The following is a 12,295-nucleotide window of genomic DNA, read 5'->3' on the forward strand; positions in this document are numbered from 1 at the left end:
GCTTGGCACCCGTTCCCAGGTGCCCACGTCATTGGATTTGATTGACAGCAGCAGGAGCCAATGGCTGTGCTTGTATCAATCTATCCAATCAAGAGCCGAGACCCTGGCCAGAGAGGGTGCGCGCATGGGAATGGAGAGTAAAACGGGGGGCTGGGGTGCTGCTCAGGGACAGAAGTTTTTTCACCTTAATGCACAGGACACATTAAGGTGAAAAAACATGAGGGTTTACAATGTAATGATAGATTGTTACACTGTGTTACTTCAATGACACTTGCAGGCAATCTATAAATGCAATATTACAAAGGAGCAGCTGAATTTTGACTGCTGTCATTGCTATGTAATACAAAGTAATACCTATTACCTAGCTCTAATTTTGACAGCCAAATTTACCTGCAATAGCTGTGTGGGGAGTGGAGATAAACGTAGTAGATACATTCTGAAAACTTTGCTGAAGTTTTTTAGGACAAATCTCCAATGTTTAAAATCCCCAGGTGGTTAAAATCACTTAAGCTGGCCATACATGACTCGGGCTGAATGAAAACACGGAACCAATTTCTTCATCCACGCATTCGGGTTGGAAATGGGAATCCTTCCCTCTGTGTCATTGTATTCTGCTAGCGGGACTCCTCCGCCATCAACTGGCTGCAGAACTGATCGAAAAAAATCAGATTCAAGTCGATAGTTTGATTCAATTCTCATGTATAGGAAAGGCTATAGAAATCGAAATTCAGCCGGTCCCTGCTGAACCAGCTGAATATTAAACCATCTATGGGCAGCTTTAGAGAACTTAGAGAGCAAGTCACCTAATGGCCTCCGCCCTTCTTCTTGGTAAGTAAAGAAGCATCATTACCTCTGTCATGTAAGCTGGAAGGAGACTTTATGTGAGAATAAAATGAAAAACGGTTTTGGTCAACTTTTAATAATATGTTTAACCATTTGCCTACTGGGCACTTTCACCTCCTTCCTGCCCAGGCCAATTTTCAGCTTTCAGCACTGTCGCACTTGATTGACAATTGCACTGTCATGCAGCACTGTACCCATAAGAGGCTGCACTTACAGGCATTGAAAGGCTGCACTTATGGACACTGATGAGGCTGCACTGTTGGGCACTGATGAGGCAGCACTGATGGGCACTGGTATGTGACACTGATGGGCACTGATAGACAACACTGATGGACACTGATAAGCAGCAATTATGAACACTGATAGGCAGCACTTATGGGCACTTATTGGCAGCGCTGATGGGCACTGATAGGCAGCACTGATGAAAACTGATAGGCGGCACTGATGAACACTTATAAGTGGCACTGATGAACATTTATAGGTGGCACTGATAGGCAGCATTTATAGACACTGATTGGCAGCATTGATGGGCACTTATTGGTAGCACTGATCGGCACTGATAGGAAGCACTGCTAGGCACTGTTGAGGCTGCGCCAGTAATCAGGACACTGATGATCAGTGCCCTGATTATCAGTGTAGATTTCCCTTTTCACACTTGTCAGATACCGACTCTCTCCATTCCTCACACTTTGGCAGTGGGGCACCCTCCCAGAAATGGGCGACTTCGCTGTAGCCATCATTCGGCTATAGCGCAGTGGGCAAGTGGTTAATAGTCCTACAATAACAATCCTGCTGCATGAAAACATATCTGTATCATTCTATATGTGTACAGAATGTTGTGATGTTGTTACTTAGCCCTTGTCAAACACAAATTTTTTTTTTCACAGAAGCTTCAGTATTGAAAACCATGTTCACTGATCATTTTTTGCATAATAATTTTTCCTATCATTCGCATTAACTGTAGAGGAAATCTGTTAGGCCGCGTACACACGCGGGGACTGTCTGCCGAAACTAAGTTCGTCAAACAGTCTGCTCAAACTTTTGAATGAACGAACACGCCCACACACGGCACTTTTTGAGCGGACAAATACGGCAAACTTTGTTCGTCGTACTAAGTCCGCGCAACTTTTGAAATGAACGGACTCGCCCACACACGAGGCAACAGTCCGCTCATTTTGAGCGCGTGTGCAGGTAGGCGGGGCCCGCGACGGAGACGTCGCGGGCTCCGCCGCCTGGAATGTACTTAAAGGGGAACCCCAACGCCGAAAAAAATCGGCGTGGGGGTCCCCCCAAAGTCCACAACAGACCCTTGTCCGAGCACGCTACCCGGCCGGCCAGGAAAGGGGGGCGAGCGAGCGCGCCCCCCTCCCGAGCCGTACCAGGCCACGTGCCCTCAACATGGGGGGTGCCTTGGGGAAGGGGGGCCGCGCGGCCCACCCACCCCAAAGCACCTTGTCCCCATGTTGATGAGGACAAGGGCCTCTTCCCGACAACCCTGGCCGTTGGTTGTCGGGGTCTGCGGGCGGGGGGCTTATCGGAATCCGGGAGCCCCCTTTAATAAGGGGGCCCCCGGATACCAGCCCCCCACCCTATGTGAATGAGTATGGGGTACAATGTACCCCTACCCATTCACCTGTAAAATAAAAGTACCCAAAAAAAAAACACAACACACGAGATAAAATATTTTATTGCACAGCTCCGGGGGTCTTCCGTCTTCGGGGGTCTTCTCGCCGGACTCCTCCGCTATCTTCTTGTAGCTCTTTTGCTAGCGGAGGAGTCCGGCTTTCTTCCTCCCCGCCGCCGGCCTCTTCTCCCGACTTCGGGGGTCTTGTCCCCCTCTTCGGTTCTTCTGCCGGGCCACCGCGCCTTCTTATAGCTCTTTTGCAGGCGGTGGCCCGGTCTTCTGTCGCCGCTGTCGCCTTCCGGTCGCCTTCCGTTCTTCTTCTTGTTCTTCTTCTTCTTCTCCAGGAGATGTTGACACGTCGCTCTCTCCGGCCGGAATGCCAGAGCCGCGCTGTGCGGCCACTTATATAGTGACAATGGGGCGGTGTCACATGGTATATGTCACATGGGTTGGTCACATGGGTTGATGTCACATGGGGACTATGACATCGTAAGGGGGCGGGGTCACCATGTGACCAACCCATGTGACATATACCATGTGACACCGCCCCATTGTCACTATATAAGTGGCCGCACAGCGCGGCTCTGGCATTCCGGCCGGAGAGAGCGACGTGTCAACATCTCCTGGAGAAGAAGAAGAAGAAGAAGAACAAGAAGAAGAACGGAAGGCGACCGGAAGGCGACAGCGGCGACAGAAGACCGGGCCACCGCCTCTAAAAGAGCTATAAGAAGGCGCGGTGGCCCGGCAGAAGAACGGAAGGCGGCGGCGACAGAAGACCGGGCCACCACCTGCAAAAGAGCTATAAGAAGGCGCGGTGGCCCGGCAGAAGAACCGAAGAGGGGGACAAGACCCCCAAAGTCGGGAGAAGAGGCCGGCGGCGGGGAGGAAGAAAGCCGGACTCCTCCGCTAGCAAAAGAGCTACAAGAAGATAGCGGAGGAGTCCGGCGAGAAGACCCCCGAAGACGGAAGACCCCCGGAGCTGTGCAATAAAATATTTTATCTCGTGTGTTGTGTTTTTTTTTTGGGTACTTTTATTTTACAGGTGAATGGGTAGGGGTACATTGTACCCCATACTCATTCACATAGGGTGGGGGGCCGGTATCCGGGGGCCCCCTTATTAAAGGGGGCTCCCGGGTTCCGATAAGCCCCCCGCCCGCAGACCCCGACAACCAACGGCCAGGGTTGTCGGGAAGAGGCCCTTGTCCTCATCAACATGGGGACAAGGTGCTTTGGGGTGGGGGGGCCGCGCGGCCCCCCCTTCCCCAAGGCACCCCCCATGTTGAGGGCACGCGGCCTGGTACGGCTCGGGAGGGGGGCGCGCTCGCTCGCCCCCCTTTCCTGGCCGGCCGGGTAGCGTGCTCGGACAAGGGTCTGTTGTGGACTTTGGGGGGACCCCCACGCCGATTTTTTTCGGCGTTGGGGTTCCCCTTTAAGTCCATACCAGGCGGCGGGGCCCGCGACGTCTCCTTCGCGGGCCCCGCCTACCTGCACACGCGCTCGAAATGAGCAGACTTTCCTCCGAGCGGGAACAGTTTGCTCATTTCGAAAGTGGCCTACACACGGGCGGACCGTCCGCTCAAACCAAATTTCAGCGGACAGTTTTTCGGAATTTCCGAAAAACTTTGTTCGTCAAACTGTCCGCTGAAACTGTCCGCTGAAGCCCCACACACGAGCGGACTTTCCGCTGAAACACTGTTCAGCGGACAAAGTTGAGCGAACAGTCCGCCCGTGTGTACGCGGCCTTATAGGGGAAATATATGGGCTGTCACTGCAGGCCTTCTTGTGAAAATGCTAGTTGCTTGAATTCAGTATGTGCATCACACATCAGGAACAAAATGTCACATGTCAAGTCAGTTCACTCATAAGTCCAACGATTTGCATACTTGTTTGGATCAGTCAGGAAATCAACCTTTTCCAAAGATTAGGTCAAAAATAGAAATGTACCTATTCCCTATAGTACAGATTTATTATTTATATGCCTAAAATTATTATGGCAAAACTTTTGTTAACACTGAAATGTAACCTGGAACAAATGACCTGCTGTGAATGTAACATATTTCTGTTAAAGCGTTACTTTTTGCAATAGCAAAAACATGACTCTAGGGGTCCCTTATGTTCTGAAATATACTTTTGTAAAACAGCAATAGCTTAGGCAGCTATATAATACAAATATATCTATGTATAGCTCACGCATCTCTGCCACGTGTTTATAAAAGTAATCAGTATACCAAAGTTCAACCCCCCGTAACTAAGATAGCCCATGCAGTGGAAGAAGGCCATTGGTATTGAGCTTGAAAAATAAAATAACTTCAAAATATTTTTTTTTTACTGTCAAATATAGTTACTCTGCTGATTCTATAAAGGAATCGGTAACATATTCATATTGCTGGGTAATACCTGTATATAAAGTATACGTATATAACACTCTTCTTAGTTTTAGATAAAGTTGGGGAAAATTAGAGCCGCTGTCAAGTTTTATTGCTGTCTGGGTCCTCACTGAGGAGATTTACTCTGACCATTGTCATTGGAACATAAATGATAGAAAACCAACATTTTAAAGGTGTCATCAGAAAAGGAGGTTTGGGTAAATCCTCCATTGGGACAGCTGTACTGATTATAACTGTCTACGAATGGAGTAACCCTTATGCCATGTACACACGACCGGACTTTTCTACGGACTTGGTCTGGCAGACTGGAATCTGTCGAACAATTGAATCGTGTGTGGGCTCCAGCAGACTTTTCTTCCCAAAAGTCCGGCAGACCTAGAAATAAAACTTGCTTCAAATCTTTCCAATGGACTCGAGTCTGGTCGAAAAATCTGGTCATCTGTGTGCTAGTCCGATGGGTTAAAACCAACACTAGGGCAGCTATTGGCTACTGGCTTTAAACTTCCTTATTCTACGTCATTACGTTCAAATCTGTTGGACTTTTGGAGTGACCGTTCGTTTGAAAGTCCTGCGGACCTCAGCTGCAAAGTCCGTCGGATTGTCCGCTGGACCAAGTCCGTCGAAAAGTCAGATCGTGTGTACGCGGCATTACTTTCTGGAGATTTTTCTCTCACATCATTTTCTAAGAAAATTTTCTAAGAAGATTTTCTAAGAAAAGAACTAATGGAAAATCTTCCCAATGGGATACAGACAAGAAAAAACAATCACCTGAAAAGGATTTAAGGTTTTCCTACTTTATCCAAAACAAAAAAAAGGTTTTGGCTATACATACAGGTAAAAGGTAAATTATATGTAAAAAAAAAATCATAAACACCCACATCATGGGCGCTGATCCCAGTCAACACCCTTAGATTATGAAGCTCATTCCCCACACCATTGATGCCATTGATCCTTGAGCTTCCTGACACTCGCTGGGGGAGTTATTGGTGAGGAGGTGAGGGGTAGGAGAGTTCTCTCCCCTCGCCCAGGTCCCCCCATTACCCATCTTCCTTTTCCCCCTCCTTTCTCCACCCCTTCTCCCTTTTTTTCCCCTTTCCTCTTTCTCTCTTTCTCATCTCCTTTTTCCTCATTTCTATTTTAAGCTAATCATCCCAACGAAGCCTCCTACAACTGCGCACCCACCACTGATTCTTGTTTGTTTATTCTGCCATCCATCTTGTTTGATTATGCTTTTTCTGCCCCCTCTCTTTTGTTCCAAAACTACAGCTCTATATACACTTTATTACTTGGTGTAGTTTCCTTGACAAGCTTTGAAATGTTGACCATAGAGATAAGACGCTTGCCCGTGTCAAGGTCTTTGAACATCAACAGATTTTACATGCATTTATTATGCTGAGTGTTGTTTCTACAAATGTTGCTGAAAAATGTTACTGATGATTGTATGCACTGCACCTTTGTGTATTCCTAGGCCCTAGGCCCATGTATCTACATCTCTTTTCTAATAAAATGTTTGTGGTATTAAAAATCACAAACAATCATGTGCACTTTGTATTTATTCTTTTTTCGACAGGAACAACTGTGCCAGGTTTGTGGATCTGGAATTTTAGGTGCATATATGAATGAGTAGGGATCACTGTTGTATTTATGCACAATAACTAGTTCATGTACAAAATGCACATACACAGGACATGTATTTTATTACCTGTTTATAGTAAAGTGCACCCAACTACAAAACAGGCAAATAGCTGTATAGTGCAGGATGGCTACTGAAATTTATGTTTTCCACAGTGCTCAGATGTAATTGTAAATAGTATTTGGTTATAAACTCTTGCTCAAAATTTGCAAACTTTGCAGCAAACCCTATTGAAATCTAGGGCGAGTTAATCTTTGTATTTAATTCTGGACATTTGTAGGGCCAATAAACAAGTTATTACCATACTAGAGAGTACAAAATCATGTGCATAGCAGCCAATCAGCTTCTAACTTCAGCTTGTTCAATTAAGCTTTAACAAAAAAAAAAAAAAAACCTGGAACCTGGTTTCTATGCAGAGCTGCACCAGTTTTTGTACTCTCCAGTTTTAGTAAATTAAGTACTGTATCTGCCAGCTCTCCCTAACAACCCCAACACACAATGAGAATATGGCTACTATGAGCCCATCCTTTTATAGAAATGGGGTTGAATTATACATTCTTTCAAATGATTGGCTTTTGTATGTCATCTGATCAGTGGTAAAGGCTATGCACTGTACTATAGGTGTACCAAATGCCTGGTGACCAAAAGATTCACAAACTTCACAAATCCCAATGGATCTCTGCAAACCCATGGTAGTACTGATCCCAAACCTCATCCCTACTTGTGAACTACACTGAGCAAAATTATAAATGCAACACTTTTGTGTTTATCCCTATTTATCATGAGCTGAGCGCAAAGATCTAAGACATGTTCTATATACACAAAAGGCCTATTTCTCTCAAATATTGTTCATAAATCTGTATTAGTAAGCACTTCTCTTTTTCTGAGACAATCCATCAACCGAACGGGTGTAGCATATCAAGATGCTGATTGGACAGCATCAGGTGTGCCTTAGGCTGGCCACAATAAAAGGCCACCCTAAAATGTGCAGTTTTACTGTATTGGGGGGGGGGTCAATCCGGGGGTCCAAAAAACAAGTCAGTATTTGGTGTGACCACCATTTGTCTCACGCAGTGCAGCACATCTCCTTAACATAGGGTTGATCAGGTTGTTGACTGTGGCCTGTGGAATGTTGGTCCATTCCTCTTTAATGACTGCATGAAGTTGCTGGATATTGTCAGAAACTGGAACATGCTGTCGTATACGCCAATCCAGAGCATCCCAAACATGCTCAATGGGTGACATGTTCGATGAATATGCTGGCCGTGCAAGGACTGGGATGTTTTCTGCTTTCATCTTTCAAGAATTGTGTACAGATCCTTGCAACATGGGGCCATGCATTATCATGCTGCAACATGAGGTGATAGTCGTGGATGAATGGCACAACATTGGGCCTCAGGATCTTGTCACGGTATCTCTGTGCATTCAAAATGCCATCAATAAAATGCATCTGTGTTTGTTGTCCATAGCATATGCCTGCCCATACCATAAGCCCATGGGCACCATGGGCCACTCGATCCACAATGTTGACATCAGCAAACCGGTCACCCACACGACACCATACACGCTGCCATCTGCCCTGTACAGTGAAAAACAGAATTCATCCGTGAAGAGAACACCTCTGTCATATGCCATTGAATGTGAGCATTTGTCCACTCAAGCCGGTTACGATGACAAACTACAATCAGGTCGAGACCCCAATCAAGACGACGAGCATGCAGAAGAGTTTCCCTAAGACTGTTTCTGACAGTTTGTTGAAATTCTTTGGTTATTCAAACCGATTGTTGCAGCAGCTGTCTGGGTGGCTGGTCTCAGATGATCTTGGAGGTGAAGATGCCAAATGTGGAGGTCCTGGGATGGTGTGGTTACACATGGTCTGCAGTTGTGAGGCCGGTTGGATGTACTGCCAAATTCACTGAAACACCTTTGGAGACAGCTTATGGTAGATAAATGAACATTCAATTCAAGGACAACAGCTTTGGTGGACATTCCTGCAGTCAGCATGCCAATTGCACCCTCCCTCAAAACTTGAGATATCTGTGGTATTGTGCTGTGTGATAAAACTGCACATTTTAGAGTGGCCTTTTATTGTGGCCAGCCTAAGGCACACCTGTGCAATAATCATGCTGTCTAATCAGCATCTTGATATGCCACACCTGTGAGGTGGATGGATTATCTCGGTAAAGGAGAAGTGATCACTAACATAGATTTAGACAGATTTGTGAATAATATTTGAGAGAAATAGGTCTTTTGTGTCAGCTCATGATAAATAGGGGCAAACACAAAAGTGTTGCATTTATAATTTTGCTCAATGTATATTAAGAATGGGTTTTGCTGTAAGTGCAGGTAAGATTAATTTCTCAGATGAGGCACTCTTACAGCATGGACTGAGATTCTAATTTAAGGTTTATTCTCATCCTAGGAAACTGAAAATAACTTTGTAAGCATTAGAGGTGATAGTTTTGGATGATGTTAAATTAAGACCAAATTTCACATATTTGGAAAAGTCATTGTTGTGTTTGGTGGTCAGAATTCCTAAAACTTTTAGAAGAAAGGGCATAAAGGCTGCTTCAAATGCTGTCTGCCTTTTATCTGCTTCTGCCATTGCCTGTGCACCCTTGACTGCCAATTCCACATGGCCATCCCTTCTTTCTTAGTATCCCTGGTAGAACTTTAAAGGAAATGGCTCAGTTTGTCTATACTCTGTAATACACACTTATTTGGAGTTTTTTGGGGGGTTTCCAGTGACTTTAAAAAGAATTTTGTAGGAATGCTTTTTTCTTTTTTTTTAATGGATGAGCCATGACTGATAGGTAGTACCTATAACTTTAAGGCACACTACTATTCATTTCAGACTTGTTGTGTTGAGTTTTAAAAGTCTCCATTCAGTAAAATTGAATGAGAAGGTGATGTTAATGCACCTAAAATGCCACAGATATAAGATGTTAAGGTAGCAAATTTAACCTACTGAAAGCAGAATTTTTCTCCTCATATGCATGTATTTTGCCTACTTTGGAAAATAAATTAAAATGCAGGACGATGCATATGGCGAGACCAACCCCTTTCCATAATATTTGTTTTGTAAAATAAATAGGTAAGTAGTGGTTAAGCCCTCAAGCTGTCTGCCCCCATTGTAAATATACTCTTAAGCCTCGTACACACGATCAGATTGTTGGACAACAAATCGTCACTTTGGTCCGAAGGGCGTGTGGCAGGAACTTGTCTTGCATACAAGCGGTACCCAATTGTCGGCCAACAAACATGAATGTAGTGACATACTACAAGGTATTTCACCTCTTAAGCGCCACCCTTTTGGCACCTTCTGCTAATGTCTTGTTTGGTGAGCATTGATTCTGAGCATGCGTGTTTGTACTTTTAACTTGTGTGTGAAGGACTTGTGTACAGACAATATGAAAATCTGACAACAGACCATTGTCCGCTGAAAATTTACTAGCCTGCCATCCAACATTTGTTGGTGGAAAGTTGAACAACAATTGCCTGACAGAGCATACTAACGGTCGTATTTTAGGCCAATAGTCTGTCTTTGCACAATCCCCTGCCGAAAAATCAGATCGTGTGTATAGGGCTTAAGTGTATTTTAATGCTCATGTTCTGACAATTGTGCCATGCAGTTATGAAGCTTTTGCCACTTATGCTCTTAAAATTACCTAATTTTCCTGTGATAAATGAATATGTCACTTCCCCTATTGTAAGGAGCACTTGCCAAGATGTGATTTGTGAGCTGAGAGATAAAAGCACAAAGTTAGTATGCAAATAACTCCTGCAGGCATTTTTAAACTGTCAGTTCTTTGTCTTTAACTAGATGTGTAGTTTTCTTTACACAAAGAACCAAAAAATAGAACGGAAGATTAGTGAATTCAATCTGCAATCTAGTCTAAGTCACTCCTGATGTCTAATCTGCTTGGGAAGCGATGCACCAATCACAATTACAATTGGTTTTACCAGAATATCTCTCAAATCTTTCTTGAACAATTATCTTTCAAAAAACATTGAAAAAAAAAGAAAGAAATCCATTTTAATTTAATTATTTGCCTCTGACATTCAAATGTGGGACAAAAAAAACTTAATCAGCTATTGCTTTCAGGATGATTACACAGTGAATCACAAAAACTGGAGAAAATGAATGCAGCATATGTTCAAAATAAATGTGTCTGATTCATACTTTTACATTCTCAAACCATTTGTGTCACAGCGAGAGAAAGAATAGAATACTTTGACATTTTGTTATTAGTTATAATCCGATTGATGGTATTATGCTATTACAATGTGCATACATAAGCAAATAAACATTTATCTGAATGTCAAGCTTCATTTCCAGAAAAGTGGCTCATGAGACAAGACTTCATGTGGAGGTGACTTACAGTACCAGCGGGTGTGGACGTAGGCTAGCACCATAGCAATGGGTTTGCATCAAGGATCCAATCAAACTAGTGAAATTATCCATATAAAAATAATGGTTTGCTGTACACACACATTTCCTTACCATATGTTTCAGAAAACAACCTTTTTGTCCAAAACCATTATATGTAGTGGGTTACCTTTTCTTTGCAAGGCCAGTTACAGTGATGATTAGGGTATAACTTTCAGGGGTACAGGCCTATGGGGAAAGCGAACAAATCAACCTACTTTTTAATAATTAGCTGTGTACTGGCATTGTACTCTACAGAACTGATCACATTGTCTAAGCTTTTTGGGCAAGTTTCTAATGGTCCACTAAGGAAGATAAAACTTTACGATGCTATATTTAGGAGACAAACTGTTCCTGGATAGCAATTAGTGTTTTGCACCCTTGTCTGTTTCTTTTAGTTCAACCATTGAATTATAATGCTATTGCTGCATCATGAATGATGTCATTTATTGTGGGGGCCTCCCCATTTCATTAGTGGTGCAAGTGCAGAGCCTAAGGCCTATGGGCCTAGGTGCAGTTGTACCTCATGTTCTTGCCATCACTGTGCATGGCATTCACAAAGATATTTCCCTTCTGATATTACCATATTGCCCTTCGTATACCTTTCCTAAAGCCACATGTCACTACTTCTGCAGCGAAATCCCCATTGTTGCTGTCACACAATTAAATGCCAAGACATTGCTCTGTCAAAATAAAGACCTGTTGCAGTCAGCTTGGAGAGGAAACTGCACACTCTATAAAATGAATGCCTGTCTTATATAAATGGCAAACAAAGGATTATCAGTCAAAGTACAAAATCTTTCCAGTAGAATTTCAGTGCATAATCCAACCATCTGTCGACCAGTTGTGGAGCAAAATTATGATTTAGTGAATTGCTTTAAAAAACCCTTAGCCGTATTGTAGCTACATTTATCTGCCATTGACATTATCTACCGAGTTACATTATGTCTGCTTTTAAACCACAAGGAATCTGACACTTGCCACTGGCAAGGCAAACATGTTTCCTCGGATCATGCACAAGACAGATAGACCTTTTCCTTTGCATTTCCCTTAATCACTTCATGCAATTATTAAGGGGAGATCTATTTTTTTTTATCTTAGCACTTACATAATTACTTTTCCGAACCACTGGCACCGAATCCACAAATGTAACCATTGTGCTTTATATTATCATACATTATTTCAGAAGCTGACTCATTCTCTCTCTAAAAAAAAAAAATGCCTCCAGAAAATGCTGTAGTGATTTGTTTTGAGCATCAGAATTGTTAATTTCATCACTTGTTTGGGGGCTTTCAACACACATATTTTCCTTATCTGAGCATGACAGGTCTGCCTCCCTTTTTCTTCAGCTCTAGCCTGTCTGAAACAAGATATGTCAT

At 43.7% G+C, this 12,295-nt stretch overlaps 1 protein-coding gene across 2 annotated transcripts in view; it reads right to left on the reverse strand.

Annotated features, from left to right (window-relative positions):
* The window catches only part of PRR16 (proline rich 16), a 430,206-nt gene that overhangs the window by 416,369 nt on the left and 1,542 nt on the right, over window positions 1-12,295 (reverse strand). The gene's annotated exons all lie outside the window — the stretch shown is intronic.

The sequence above is a fragment of the Lithobates pipiens genome, unplaced genomic scaffold (genome assembly GCF_037356315.1).
Source record: "Lithobates pipiens isolate NorthernLeopardFrog02 unplaced genomic scaffold, aLitPip1_a1.2 Scaffold_3, whole genome shotgun sequence".
NCBI classification, from domain to species: Eukaryota; Metazoa; Chordata; class Amphibia; order Anura; family Ranidae; genus Lithobates; species Lithobates pipiens.